This window comes from Gracilinanus agilis, chromosome 4, assembly GCF_016433145.1.
Source record: "Gracilinanus agilis isolate LMUSP501 chromosome 4, AgileGrace, whole genome shotgun sequence".
NCBI classification, from domain to species: domain Eukaryota; kingdom Metazoa; phylum Chordata; class Mammalia; order Didelphimorphia; family Didelphidae; genus Gracilinanus; species Gracilinanus agilis.
This window is the reverse complement of record NC_058133.1, coordinates 31420865-31435126: the sequence shown is the minus strand read 5'-3', so window position 1 is coordinate 31435126 and position 14262 is coordinate 31420865.

The following is a 14262-nucleotide window of genomic DNA, read 5'->3' as shown; positions in this document are numbered from 1 at the left end:
GGTCTCCATGACCTTGTGCTTTCTTAGCACTATTAACGGCTCTTATGTTCCCTTCTCCTGGAATCATACAGAAGCATTAATCACAGTCCCATAACATTTAACAATATATGGCAAGTTCCCAAAGTCTAAACCTTGTGAGTAAGCAGTAATATTACAGCAAATATATATATATATATATATACATATATATATATATATATATATTATGGCATTGCAAAAAATAATGAAAAAGAATTAAGTGATTATATGTACTTAAGTACATGAAATGAGAAAAAAGGAAAAAATTAATTATTCTATTAAAAGATAATAGGAAAAGCAATAAGAAAAATAAAAATGAATTCAGGGAAAGAATCAAGACAACCAATGTGATTCCAAAATTAGCATCCATAAGTCCATGAACTGTTATCTCCGATGGACTTAACAGGAAACAGTCAATCAGGTTCAATAGAAGATGCCCTCTTTACATGTGAGCAATGAATCCAAGAGTCCTTTTCTCCAATTTTTATACCTGTTGGGGTAGTTAATAAAATTTCAAGTGGGCCATCCCATGAAGGCTGGGTTGCCCCAGTGTGCTGGAAGTTCTTTATATACACCTTGTCTCCTGGGTTCAGGTCATGAAGTGAAAAGTCTATTGGTCCTGCTTGTACTGCAATTCCAGATTCATGGAGTTCATGCAGTTTGTGCTGCAATTCCTGTATATAGGAAGCAATAGAAGTATCTCCTCCTAATAGTGATGTATATACAGGAGAAAAAGGCTTAGCCTGTATAGGAGGATGTCCAAAAAGCATCTCGTATGGTGAGATGTATAGATCTCCCCTAGGCCTGCTTCTAAGATAAAATAGAGCTAGAGGGAGAATTTCAGGCCATTTTAGATGTGTCTCAGTACATAATTTGCCAATCATAGTTTTAAGTTCTCTGTTCATCTGTTCAACTTGGCCTGAGGTTTGGGGGTGATATGGTACATGGAATTTTGCAGTTATCCACAAACAGGAATATATTTCAGATAAAATTGAATCAGTAAAGTGACTCCCCCTGTCCGAGTCAATACGTGCAGGCAGGCCAAAGCGAGGAATGATTTCTTTTAAAAGCACCTTGGCAACAAAGGCCAATGTGGCTCGGGCAGTAGGAAATGCTTCCGGCCACCTGGTCAGTTGATCCACTATGACTAGACAGAATTTATATTGTCCAGCCTTTGGCATTGTTATGAAATCAATTTGTAGGTGCTCAAAAGGTGTGTATGCCAATGGATGCCCACCAAAAGCCTTGCCCCAAAAGGTGTGTTGGTTATATGCTTGGCAGGTAGGGCAAGCTGCACACACTTTAGAGGCTATAGTGGTTATGCCAGGAGCTATCCATACTCTCTTAACAGAGTCCACGATGCCCTGGGTACCAAAATGACCATTTTTATGAATAGATTGGCAAATTTGGTGATAAAAGTGTCTAGGGAGCAGGGGTTTTCCTTCAGAGGACACCCATACTCCATTTATCTGTTTAGCTTTAAATTTCTGCTTCCATTTTGTTATTTCCTTCTCATCATAGGAAAGTGATAAATTTGAGTCATCAGTGGTTGTTAATGTTAAAATTAATTCAGGCCCTTCTATAGCTGCTAGCTTTGCAGCAGTATCTGCCCAGTCATTTCCCTAGAGACAGGGTCAGTGCCACCTGTATGGGCAGAGCAATGAACTACAGCTAGGGCTTTGGGTAGCTGGAGAGCAGAAAGAACTTCATTAATAATTTTTGCATTAGCTATAGATTTTCCAGCTGAGGTTAAAAATCCTCTCTGGAGCCATAACATACCCACTGCATGACATATTCCAAATGCATATCGAGAATCCGTATAAATTGTTGCTTTTCTATCTTTGGCAATTATACATGCATGTTTTAGGGCTATGAGTTCCGTGGCTTGAGCACTTAGATTTGAGGGCAGTGAAGCTGACCATACAGTGTTAAATTCTGTGAATACAGCAGCTCCAGTGTAGCGTATGCCATCCCTCATAAAGGAAGAACCATCAGTAAATAAAACTAGATCAGGATTTTCTAAAGGAGTGTCCAGGAGATTGTCTCGAGGCTTTTTAGCCATGGACACTAGTGTTTCACAATTATGTAAAGGTTCTTCTGAAACTGGTAAATCAGGAAGCAAGGTGGCAGGATTAAGAGTTGTGCAACGTTTTAAAGTAATATTTTCATTATTTAGCAAGGTTATTTCATACCTTGTAATTCTCTGATCAGAAAATGCCTGTGTTCTATGTCTTAGCAGTAATGCTTCCACTTCATGTGGGCACATAATTGTTAATGGGCATCCCAATACTAGATCAACAGTTTTTGTCACTAACAGAGCTGTGGCAGCTATGCCTCTAAGACATGGTGGTGCACCTGCAGCTATTGGGTCTAGCTGGGCTGAATAATAAGCAATTGGATGCTGGTAAGGTCCCAAAGTTTGGGTTAAAACACCTGAAGCTACCCGTCTACGCTCATGTACATATAAAGTAAATGGCTTGTTATAATCTGGGATGCCTAGAGCAGGAGCAGACAGAATAGCCTGTTTTAAATTCGATAGAGCTAACTTGTGCTCTGGCTCTAATTTAAATGCTTCAGGGACCGAATCTTTTGTTAGTGCTATAAGGGGTTTAGTAATTTCCCCATAGCAAGGGATCCACTGTCTACAAAAACCTGTTGCTCCTAAGATTGCTCTTAAGTGTTTTTTAGTGGTAGGATTGCTCAATTTTTGAATATTTTCAATGAGCTAATTTCCCACTTTTAGGGTTACATGAGGTTCCTTACTATTTGGGGGAAATGTATGGGGATAACAGGCATTAGAACATCAGGGTCTGGAAAGTCAAAGGTTTCCCTTTTTGATTCCAAAGCCTTCCCCCCCCCACACGCACCTTCATAAAGATGCTTGGGCTCCATGGGCCCCCCCCAAGGGGCATTAGCACCCTAATTAGTTCGGGGTTGAGCTCCAGTTAAGATATACTGTTGTGGGGTCATTTGGTATGAGTTATCATCACCCCGAGATTTATTTCTAGCATTTCTGTCATGCCTAAAATTGCTATTCCCGGAATCATCATTATTATCATTATTATTATTATTCCTGTTCCTGTTGTTATTCCTATAGTTATCTGTTGGCTGGGTATTATTTCTGAAAAACCTTAAGAAATTCCTACAAGTCATCATTGTATGGCCCTTATTCATACAGAAATAACAGAAAGTGGGTTGATTGCTAGATTCTTGGAGAGGGGCTACAATCTCTCCTTTATTTTTTAGTTTTTCTTTTAGCATTTTGATTTCTGCTTTTAAAGTATCCATTGAGTCAGTATCATCCCCATGTTCTTGTGCTTGGCCCCTAAAAACATAGGATGCTACTTTCCTCAATTCCCCAAGGCTCATAGTTTTCCAGGTTGGGCAGTTAGTTTTAAAATAGTCTTTGACTATTTTGCAGGAATTTTTTACAAATTGCCTATGTACATATTTAATATCCCGTTCCATGGCTAAATCAAGGCCCAAATATATTTCTGCAGCCTCAATAAGCCTGTCCATAAAATGGGAGGGAGTTTCATCAGTACACTGTTTAGTTCCCTCAAATTTTGCCCAGGTGTCTTGTGTGTCAGCACAGGTTTTCATAGCTATCAATAATGCCGCCCTGCCATCATGCAATTTTTTAATATCTGCTGCAGAATTGCAATTCCATTTTGGATCCTTGAGAGGCCAGTTAGGTACATCTTTACCTTTTTTATGATTGGCCCCAGTAATGATCCTCTCTTTCTCACCAACTGTCAGAAGTTCATCTAAAACATTTTCAATGTCCTGCCAGCTAGGGTCATAAGTTTGGAATATATTGCCTAATTTTCTTAAAACTATAAATGGTTCTTTCTCAAAAGTGGGTATATTTTTTTTAATCCAGCTAAATCATCAGGGCTGAAGGGAGTAAAGTGTCTTATAGACACCAAGTCTCCTTCAGTATTAAAAGTGGGTACTTCTGGTAAAGGAAATAGCACTGCATTATCTTGAGTTCCTGTCTCTGTCTGACTAGCAGCAGAGAGGGTGGGGGCTGAAGCATTAGCAGCAGCTGGGACTGTCTGTGGGAGGGGCTAAGGGGTGGGTTGGGTGGGTTGTGGAGAGGGCGGGAAGGGCTGAGGATGAGGTGGGATGGGTTGGGGAGAGGGGACTGGGTTGAGGATGGGGCGGTAAGGGTTGAGGAGAGGGCGGGACCATATTGATATCAATGGGTTGAGTGGAGGGTGTGTCAGGAGCGCTTTTATAGGAATCCTCAAATGAGGAAGTATGGAGGAATAATTCTCTCTTTTGTTGGAATTTCTTTCTCAACTGTCTCCACTTTTTTAAATGCTTAGCACGGTTTTTTATATATGCCAGCAGTTGCTCTTGGCCCTCCTCCATATGCTCTATTTTCCTCTCTAACTTGCTCATCTTCCTTGTTGAGAAGTAAAGATAAATCACTAACCCTACAAGCATTGCCATCACACTTAAATACAGTGTGAGAAATGTCCCTTGTAATGTAATCTGTGGGGTTACTGACTAGCTAAAAAAAGTCAATTCCATAGTGTTCACTAAAGAGATAATGGGCTGAAACCACATTTTGTTCCAGAAAAATTGATAAATCTGCTTATAACTTACTCTTGTCAGTAGATGTCACTAACGAGTAAGGTCTTCCTTTTACTAAGGGTTGGACTAAAGTTTTATTGTTTTGGGTTTAAGACTTCCTTTTGTTCCTGCCTGCCAGAAGACAAAGGCTATAGCCTGAGGCTGAGTTCTAGAGATTAGGCTCTTTGAGGGTAGACCTGGGCTTTTAGTCTGAGGCAGTTGGGAGTGTCTTTCAAAGGCTAAATTTGGTTCTGGGAGGCTCTTTTCAGTTGTAAAAATTTCTTTTTTTAAACTATGTGCCTTCTACTCTGGGGAAAAGGGTGTTTTAAATTCTAGCTGGCCCCACCAGGCTTTTGCTTTTTCTAAAGATTTTAAAACTAGAAATACCTTTTTTGAAATAAAATAGAGAACCAAGCTAAGGCATAGTTGTAGCCTAAAAATTTTACTCTCCCTAAAAATCTACTAATATGCTGAGTCTAGTGCCTTCTGCTTTGATTAGGGACAGGCCTGCTTTTTAAACCTTATTTAGGTGTGTCCCTGGCCTGGCTAGGAGAACCAAGCAGTCTGCTAGGCCTGGTAAGGCAACTAACAATGGGAGTCCTTCCCAGGTGAAGCCAAGGCCAGCTAATTGGGTTATTTGTTCCCTAAGGCAAGGGAACGGCCTCCTAGCTGTATTTTTTTTAGGGCCCCGTTTGATCTCACCAGTCTGGCAGCTTTATATCAGTTGCAGTTCCAAAGCATGCTGTGAGAAGGCTGACTTAGGGGATAGTTTTACAATTCAGATTGATTCTGTAATTAAATTAGACCCAAGTCAGGACTGGGTTTAAGGTAGTTTATTTACAATTAGGAAAGTAAAGGGTAGGGAAATAGAGTGAGGGAGAGGCTAGTCCAGGCCTGCAGAGGCCTAGACGGGGAGAGAGAAGGTTAGAAGGCTAAATAAATTAGGCTACATAGCCACAAGGCCTAGCAATCAGATAGGCTAGAGCCTACTTAAAGGTAGAGTTTGGAAATGCCAAGGTAGGCCCAAGGAAGTCAGCCTAACTTACCCACATGACCATTCTGAGTAGCAGCTGCCTGAGGTCTCCTCAGAGGTCCTTCAGCACCAAGTTCAAAGCTGGAACTCCCCAACAGGAAGTAACTAACATACTTAAAGAGAAAGTGTCTCTCATCATTTCCTGTGGGTCCACCACTAATTCAAGTGGACAAATGGCATCTTCTACACTGATTTGGACTGCCCAAAGGGCAGTCCCTTGTTATTGATTTGTTACTTATTGTCACATGTGGGCAACTCATCCCCCTCCCCACTGAGGGAGGCGGGGATGATATCATCTCAGGTAGGTAGAGTTTAGGCTATGAATGGACTAGAGACTGTGTAAATTCTATTTACACAGGACAAAGACTACACTGGAAACTAAATCTATGAGCAGACTGCCTAAGGCAAGGTCTGGCTTGACAGGGAGTAAGGGGTCTCACAAAGATGTCCTTGGCTAGTCTCAGGATGTCACAGCTGCCTAATGAAAATCAGGATACACAGCAAGATAAATCCACATGTGACATGAGGGAGATGGGATAATCTGTGTGTCCTCCACAACAGATAAAATCCACTTGTCAACCTACTACTTCACTGGTCTCAATTAAAGATAATAATGTTCAAATCCAAGAAAACAGCTCCAGAGTTTGTTGAGTCTCCCATAAGACACAGGCTCACCCAGACAGCTACTTCAAAACTGTCAGTCTCCAAGAGTCAGTGTCCCCTCTGCCAAGATTCTAAATTCTCTTGCCAGCCAATCTGCTCTGCTAACTAAGATAAATCCTATTTCTCTACAACATGGAGGACTGAGAAGAATTGAAATTGGATTGTATAAGAGGGTGGAAAAAAGACGAGAATAAAGAATAATTCCAAGTTTGCAAAAATGGGGACATTTGGGAGGAAGGCAGAGGTTTGGGCAAAAATTGTTTTGGGCCTTTTGAGTTAGACATGCTTATGAGACATGGATATGAAATGAAGACAGAGAAGTCCAGTGGACAATTGCTAAGGCAAACCTGGAGTTTCAGTCTCTGATCACTCTGGATCTCTAAGGGAAGGGTAAGATCATCATGCATCAAGGATGGATCCTTGCTCAGGTATGGGTGGGAGTAGATGCCTCTTAGGTCTCTCCTGCTTTGGGGCTTTTGTTTTTCCATGTTTCTGTTCTCCTCCCAGAGGTCTCTGAGCTCATCAAAGGCTTTCCAAGGACTGAAACCTAGAAGCTGAGGCAGGAAGAAGTTGGAGTTCACTGACCCAAGTCACCTTTTGCTTTTCTTATTGCAGTTTTCTGAAGGAAATGCGCTACCGAAGTTTACTGAGAATTTGGAAAAATATCCCTGTGCTTTCATTCTTTGGAATGGGCCCTTTCTTCCAAATGTACATATCTGTGACCCAGAATATATGAAGATTCTCCTGAAACGAAAAGGTAAAGATGAGTCATCATATATCACAGAATATTGAAAGTAAAAGAGACCTAAGAAGATATCCATTCATATCCATACATGAGTGGAAATCCTTTGAGAAGCTTTCTATCCACTGCAACACCATTCTTTTTAGTAACAAACCCTTTTTCCTTTCTTTGAATTAGACACATTATCGCTCTGACCCCCTCTAGCCTCTCTTTCCTGGTTCTTCTCTCCCAAATTCTCCTTTCCTTTGTTCTTCACTAAGTGCAACCATGATTGTTTCTTTATCCTTTTTCAAATGAATTTGCCAGACATCAGCATTGCATATACAAAGAAAAAATTGGGGGAAATTGTATACAAATTTCTGTTACATAGATTTTATTATTTTTTAAACTCTGTATTTACTTTTAACACAGTAAGATTCAAATTGTCCTGCTGGACAGTTCTACCATCTAAATTTTCTTTCTCTTTAGTTTTCACATTTTTTAAATTTTTATTTCTTTAATCTTCTTTTTTTGAATAATTTTATCACTTTCTACCAAATCAAAATGTTGTTTGTCTCTGAAAATACCCTCTTCAGTCTGAACCTTAATCCACTACCATTCGGCTCAAATAAATTTTGTCATGAGTCTTCTGGATTTGTATTGATCTCACTACATTGATCAGAACCTTTCAAAGTTCTTTTCTTTTATAGTACTGTGATCCTCATGTGACTTGTTAATAATAATGTTGATATTGTTCAGTTTTTTCATCCTGACCAATTCTCCATGACCCCATTTGAGGCTTTCTTGGCAAATATTCTGGAGTGGTTTGCCATTTCCTTCCCCAATTCATTTTACAGATGAGCAACTGAGGGAAACTAGGTTAGGTGACTCACACAGAGTCATATACCTAATAATTGCCTGAGTCTTCCTTATTCTAAGTCAAGGGTTCTATTTGCTGCACCAGTTAGTTGCCATTAATAATAATAGCAAATATTTACATAGCACTTAATGGTTTACAAAGCACTGCTCATGTTATCTAATTTGATCCACACAACAACCCAAAGAGGTAGGTGGTGTTCTTATCATTTCCATTTTACAGATAAGGAAACTAAAGATGAGTGAATTTAAGGGACTGGTCCAGGGTCATACAACTGGTAAGATCTGAGATAAGATTTGAATTCAGATCTTCCTGCCTCCAAATTGAGCACACCATTGACTTGCTGCCTCCTGGTTCTTCTAACTATAAACTGCATCATTTTATTCAAATCTATCCAGATTGCTCTGATTTTCATATTTGTAATATTTTTATGAGACAATTTTCCCACATTACATTCATGTACCATGAGCCCTTTATGCAGGATGATGATGGTGGTGGTGGTGGTGGTGGACAACAATGACTGTGTTCATCAAAGACTGTAAAATAAGGAGTTGCACCAATATTGGAAGGTTGAAGGCTCAGGGTGGGGCACTTATAACCTTTCTTTCTTGGTGCTTGTAGAGGCAACTACTTAGCATCTTAGCTACTGCCAGAAATGCCCTTGTAATATCATTGGATAAAGTTGGAAGAAGGCCTTGGGGACCATCATCTTATCTGACCTTGCATTTTATAGTCAACTGAAGCCCTGACAGGATTTATTTTAAACATATACTGAATTCTTTCTATATCTGAGTTAATTTGAGGCTCAAATTGGTTCTTTGACTTTTGCACATTGCACTTTGTTCTTAGGAACTCCAAGGGATGTTTCACTCTGCCCCAATAATGCCGGGTTAATATGAAAGGGAGATAATAAAGCTTATCCTGCTAAGGTAACAGGAACTAGTTTAGATTAGGAGTTATTCCTAATGACATAATCCTAAATATGTGACTTCCTACCACCCAGAGAATGGACAGGACTTGAGAGTTTTCATGGACTCCTTCCCCTTTGGCTATTTACCAACTGGAGATATCTTGAGATTTCCAGATGAAAAACTTAATGATGAGCTCCCAATTTGTATTTATGCACCTGTGAGAGGAGACTTCCTAGTCTTTGATTATTGAGAGGATCATTGACCATTAATTTATTGATTAACGCTAGTCTAATCCATGAATCAATATTCTTACCCAAAAGCCAGTCTCTCAGAATTTTTACTTGTCACAACACAGAGAGAGGAAAGTCTCAAATCCCATGGGGAATAGGTGGCATAGCCCAGGTAATTCCCCAAATCTTTGGTCTCCTAAGGGCTCTGACTGCTGCCTCCTGCCCTCTGTGATGTGAGCCCCATTCCAGGAATCACTGCAGCCTGAGATACTCATTATAACTTGGGATTAATAAGCAACAACTCAAAAGATTCACTTTCATCCTTTTGCCTCACCTGCTCTGTCATGTACCCAAGGAAGCAGCTGTGGTTTCTCAGGGTGCTGTCCCTCACCTGTAAAGTGCTAGGTTCTTCTTACTTGTGTTATGTGCATGTAAGTACTAGACTCAATGCAGGAGCACACAATACCACTCTGATTTTATCCAGTACAGTTTCCACCTACTAATAGATTTTTGTGCTTCTTTGCTTAACTTTGCAGATCCCAAAACCCCATTACTCTCCAAATTCTTAGTCCCTCTCATTGGTAAGTACCTGTGATCAGTTTATTCTTCTCTGTGTGGATCAACAGTATGACATAGCAAATAAAAAGGTAAACTTACCCAATAAGTCTTAATTGAATACTATTTGCCAGGTATAGTACCAGATGCTGGGGATCCAAAATAAAACCATACAAAACAAAAACAATGCCCCTTCTTAAGCTTACATTAAAGAATAAGTGACCTTAAATAAGTTTAAAAACACAAGGGAAACATATTTATATGAAAAATATTAACTAAATTCAGTGTCTTTTCTGGAGTGGGGAGAGGAAGCACCCAAGAGAAATGAAAAAAAAAAACTATAATACCCAAGAGATGAAATATAATAAGTTAATGTATAGTACTAAATTGGCTGTAAGAAAATCTGGTTCATTTAGCCAGAATGGGAGGGGGATGGGGCTTCTTTAAAATTAGTAGCTAGGCATGGAGTGATTATCTAGGGGTTTTGTGAACTTTTATTCATTCATTTTTCATTCAAGGTTAATTCTTCATGTCCCCATTTGGAATTTTCCTGACAAAGATACTAGAATGGTTTGCCATTTGCTTCTCTAGCTCATGTTACAGATGAAGAAATTGAGGCCAACAGGGTTGAACAACTTACCCAAGATCACATAATTAGTATGTGTCTGAGGCTAAACTTGAACTCAGGTTTGGTTTTTTTTGCCTCTAGGCTTGGCACTCCATCCACTGCACTACCTAGCCCAGTGTTACTGGATTACATACAAAGAGTTTATAATAGGATACGGTAACCCAAAAAAGGTAGTGTGGATTTAGCCTTCATTAAGGTTTTAAGAATTGATTTTTCATGTATTGTATTAATTCCCAAGTCAAGGTCTTAGATTAGAAAGGCCTCAATCAATTCCTGTTTATTAGAGAAGATTCCTGTGCCGGAGTTTTGAACTTCAGGTACCATCCAGGCCACAGATTTTTGCATTTTACAACAATGTTTTACAATAATCTTTTCACATGACAACCTGTTGGTGTGGGGAAGGTTTGAAGGTTTGAACCACCTCCTAACTGGCTATTTCCCAACTGGAGATATCTTGAGGTATTAGAGGAAGGAGCTGAACGATGAGCTCCCAAAAGTGTATACAGGTACCGGGGTCAGGAGTTTGGGGCTCTTTGGATTATTGAGAGAATCACTTGACTAGATTAGGCTGTCTTGACATTAATTAATAAATTATCTTCAATGAAGCCACATGGCCTCTTGAGAATTTCAGTCATAGTAAGAGCCAAGGATAAGGTGCTGATAATCTCACTGGATTGAGATCGCATCTTTTATTCTGTGTTCAGTTCTGGGTAGTGAAACTTAGGAAAGAGATCCATAAATTAATGTTAAAAATGCAGAAGATCGCAAATTCCTTGAGACCAGAATGATCTCATTGTTCTCTGCATTTCCACCCACAAGCACAATGGCGAACTCAGGGAAGCCGATAGATAAATGTTAATTGAATTGAATGATGTTCAGAAGAAGACAATCATTAGGGTGGAGAGGCAACCAGAAATCAGAAGAGAAAATGCCTTCCAGTTCTGGTGACCATTAAAATGGCAGAAAGAAGTATTCTCCACAAAACTCCAAATAACTGAGTCCTATGTCTTTATAGTGAGATTCATGCTATCCTCAAAATAAGAAGACAAAGCAACTCAGGGCAAGATTGGAATTTTAGGAATTATCACAAAAGATATGTAGAGTATGTTAAAATCTCCCCAATCCCCAATAAGAGGATAGAGTAAACTATAAGCTTGTTTTCAGTGGCCCAAGATCAGGTATCCTTGCTGTTCCAGTAACTGTGCAAATACTCCCAACTACTCCCCACCAGAAACAAGACTGTCTGCCTAGCCATGTGAAAGAAAAGGGGAAGGGGGTAGGGAGGAAGATGACAATCAGGAGTCTAAGAATATTTTCTATACAGTGGCTATTTCATACCTGATGGTGAGGCTAGATGCTCAGCTTCTTGAGTTGCTCAGGGCACAGACCCTTGGCTTCAATGACTTGGAAAATATTCCATTCTCTAGCAAATCTATAAAAAGAAGCAGACTAGGACTCTACATCAAAGGAAAAGGACAAGAACCATGGCTGGAAGGAAAAATCAGGTGGATAGAGTGCCAGTACAAGAGGGAGGAAAAGTTGGGTTAAAATGTGACCTCAGACACTTAATAGTTTTTGTGACCTTGGGGAAGTCACTTAACTCATCCTCATCTGTAAAATGAGCTGGAGAAGGAAATTGAAAACCACTCCAGTATCCTTGCCAAGAAAACCCTAAATGAGGCCACGAAGAATCAGGCATGACTGAAATAACTGAACATCAGAAACCTTGGCTTCTGGAATAGCAGCTGAAATGAGTTCCAACATGTCTGCAAAATAGCACTAATAGCACCTGCCCCCCCTTTCACCCTCCCCCAGGGTTGTTGTGAAAATAAAATAAGATTACGTCTGAAAAATATATTTAGTAATCCTCAAAGTGCACTAAAGGAATACTAGTTCTTGGCAACTAGTTGGGGCAATGGACAAAGCACTGAAACATCAATCGGGGAGATCTGAGTTTGAACCTTTCCACAGACATTAAAGCTGTGTGGCCATAGGTGATGATGGTGATATCTAGCATTTCTCTCCAGCTTTCTAGTTTGTAAAGTGTTTTACATTCACTTGCACATTTCCTCCTCGCAACAATCCTGTAGGGTAGATGCTATTATTGTCCCCATTTTGCAGATGAGGAAACAAAGGCTGAAGGATTTAAGTGACTTCCCCAGGGTTAAACAGCTTTGAAGTATCTGAAACAATTCAAATTCAAGACTTCTTGTCTCTACTTCTTGCCATCTACTTTCACTCGGCTTATTCCTGTTGGGTATCTCTCAAGGCTTTGAACTACCCCCTTTTTTCTCTTTCTTCTACATTATTATCCTTTCAGCTCCCATGGATTCAATTACTTTCTTTATGCTTTGGGCTCTCTAGTTGGCCTTCATCTCCATTCTTACATCTCCAGCTGCTTATTGGACATTTCAAATTGGATGTCCACTATTAACTTGAACTCAATATGACCAAAATGTGTGTGTCTTGGGGGGGGGGGGGGTAGACAGCTAGGTGGCTCAGTGTATTGAGATCCAGGCTTAAAGAAGGGAGGTCCTGGGTTCAAATCTGACCTAGCTATGTGGCCCTGGGCAAGTCACTTAACCTAAATTGCCTAGCCCTTACTGTTCTTCTGCCTTAGAACTAATACACAGTATTGATTCTAAGACAGAAGGTGAGGGGTTAAAAAAATGACCAAAACTGAACTCATGATCTTCCTCCTACCCCAAGTCCTCTTCTCTTCTCTTCTCTTCTCTTCTCTTCTCTTCTCTTCTCTTCTCTCTTATTTCTGTCAAGGGTATCACCACCCTTCCAGGCACTCAACTTCACCACTTAGGTTTCATCCTCAACTCCTCCCTTACTCTCACTCTTCATATCCAAACTGTTGCCAAGGACTTTTGATTTGACCATAATAACATTTCTCTCATATACCACCTTTTCTCCTTTGACATTGTGACTCCTCCTGTGCTGGTCCTCATTATCTCACACCTAATCTATTACAGCAGCTACTGGTGGGTCTGCCTTCCTCAAGTGTCTCCTCATTCTACTTCATCAGCTGTCAAAGTAGTGTCCCATTTTGTTTTTCTCCAATTTTATGCAAAAAAATACTTTCTAACATTTTTAAAATTTTATTCTGTTTTAAATTTTTTAATTCTGAGTTTTATATTCTTTCCTTCACTCTCACCCACCCCCCACTTCCCTCCTTGAAATGGCAAGCAATCTGATATAGATTTTATATGTGCAATCATGTAAAACATTAGTTATGTGGAAGGGATTAAAATTTTTTAAAAAGTGGAATAGAGTATTTTCAGTCTGTATTCAGACTCCATTGGTACTTTCTGAGAGGGCAGAGAACATTTTTTGTCATGAGTCTCTTGGTGGATCTTGGATCACTGCATTACTAAGAATAACTACGTCATTCACAGTTGTTTGTCTCCTAGTAAATGTCAGAATAAAGCATTGATACCCTCTTTCCACACTGTTATTTGACATACTTCTAGAAAGATTCATAATAACATTAAGGAAAAGAAATTGAAGAGGGAAACAAAGAAAAAATTAAAGGTATGCTGATATAAAAAAAGAAAAACACTATTCCTATTTAATAATTACATTATAATTTAGGCAGAAAACTCCAGGGGATCATCAGAGAATCTAAAGATAGTAAGATACAAAATAAAACCATGAAAATTAACAGCAATTTATAAAAAATAATAAGCAGGATGATTTCAGAAAAATCTTGAAAGACATACAAATTGATGTAAAATGAAGTGAGCAGAACCAGAAGACACTGTGCACAGTGACAGCAATATTTCTTGATGAACAACTGTAAAAGACCTAGTTACTCTCAGCAATGTAGTGATCCAAGAAAGTCCCAGACACTCATGATGAAAAATGTCATCTACTCTCTGAGAAAGAATTAATGGAGTCTAAACACAGACTGAAACATATTTTATTTCAGCTTCTTCCTTCTTTTCTTCCTTCCTTCCTTCCTCCCTTCCTTCCTTCCTTCCTTCTTTTCTTCCTTCCTTCCTTCCTCCCTTCCTTCCTTCCTTCCTTCCTTCCTTCC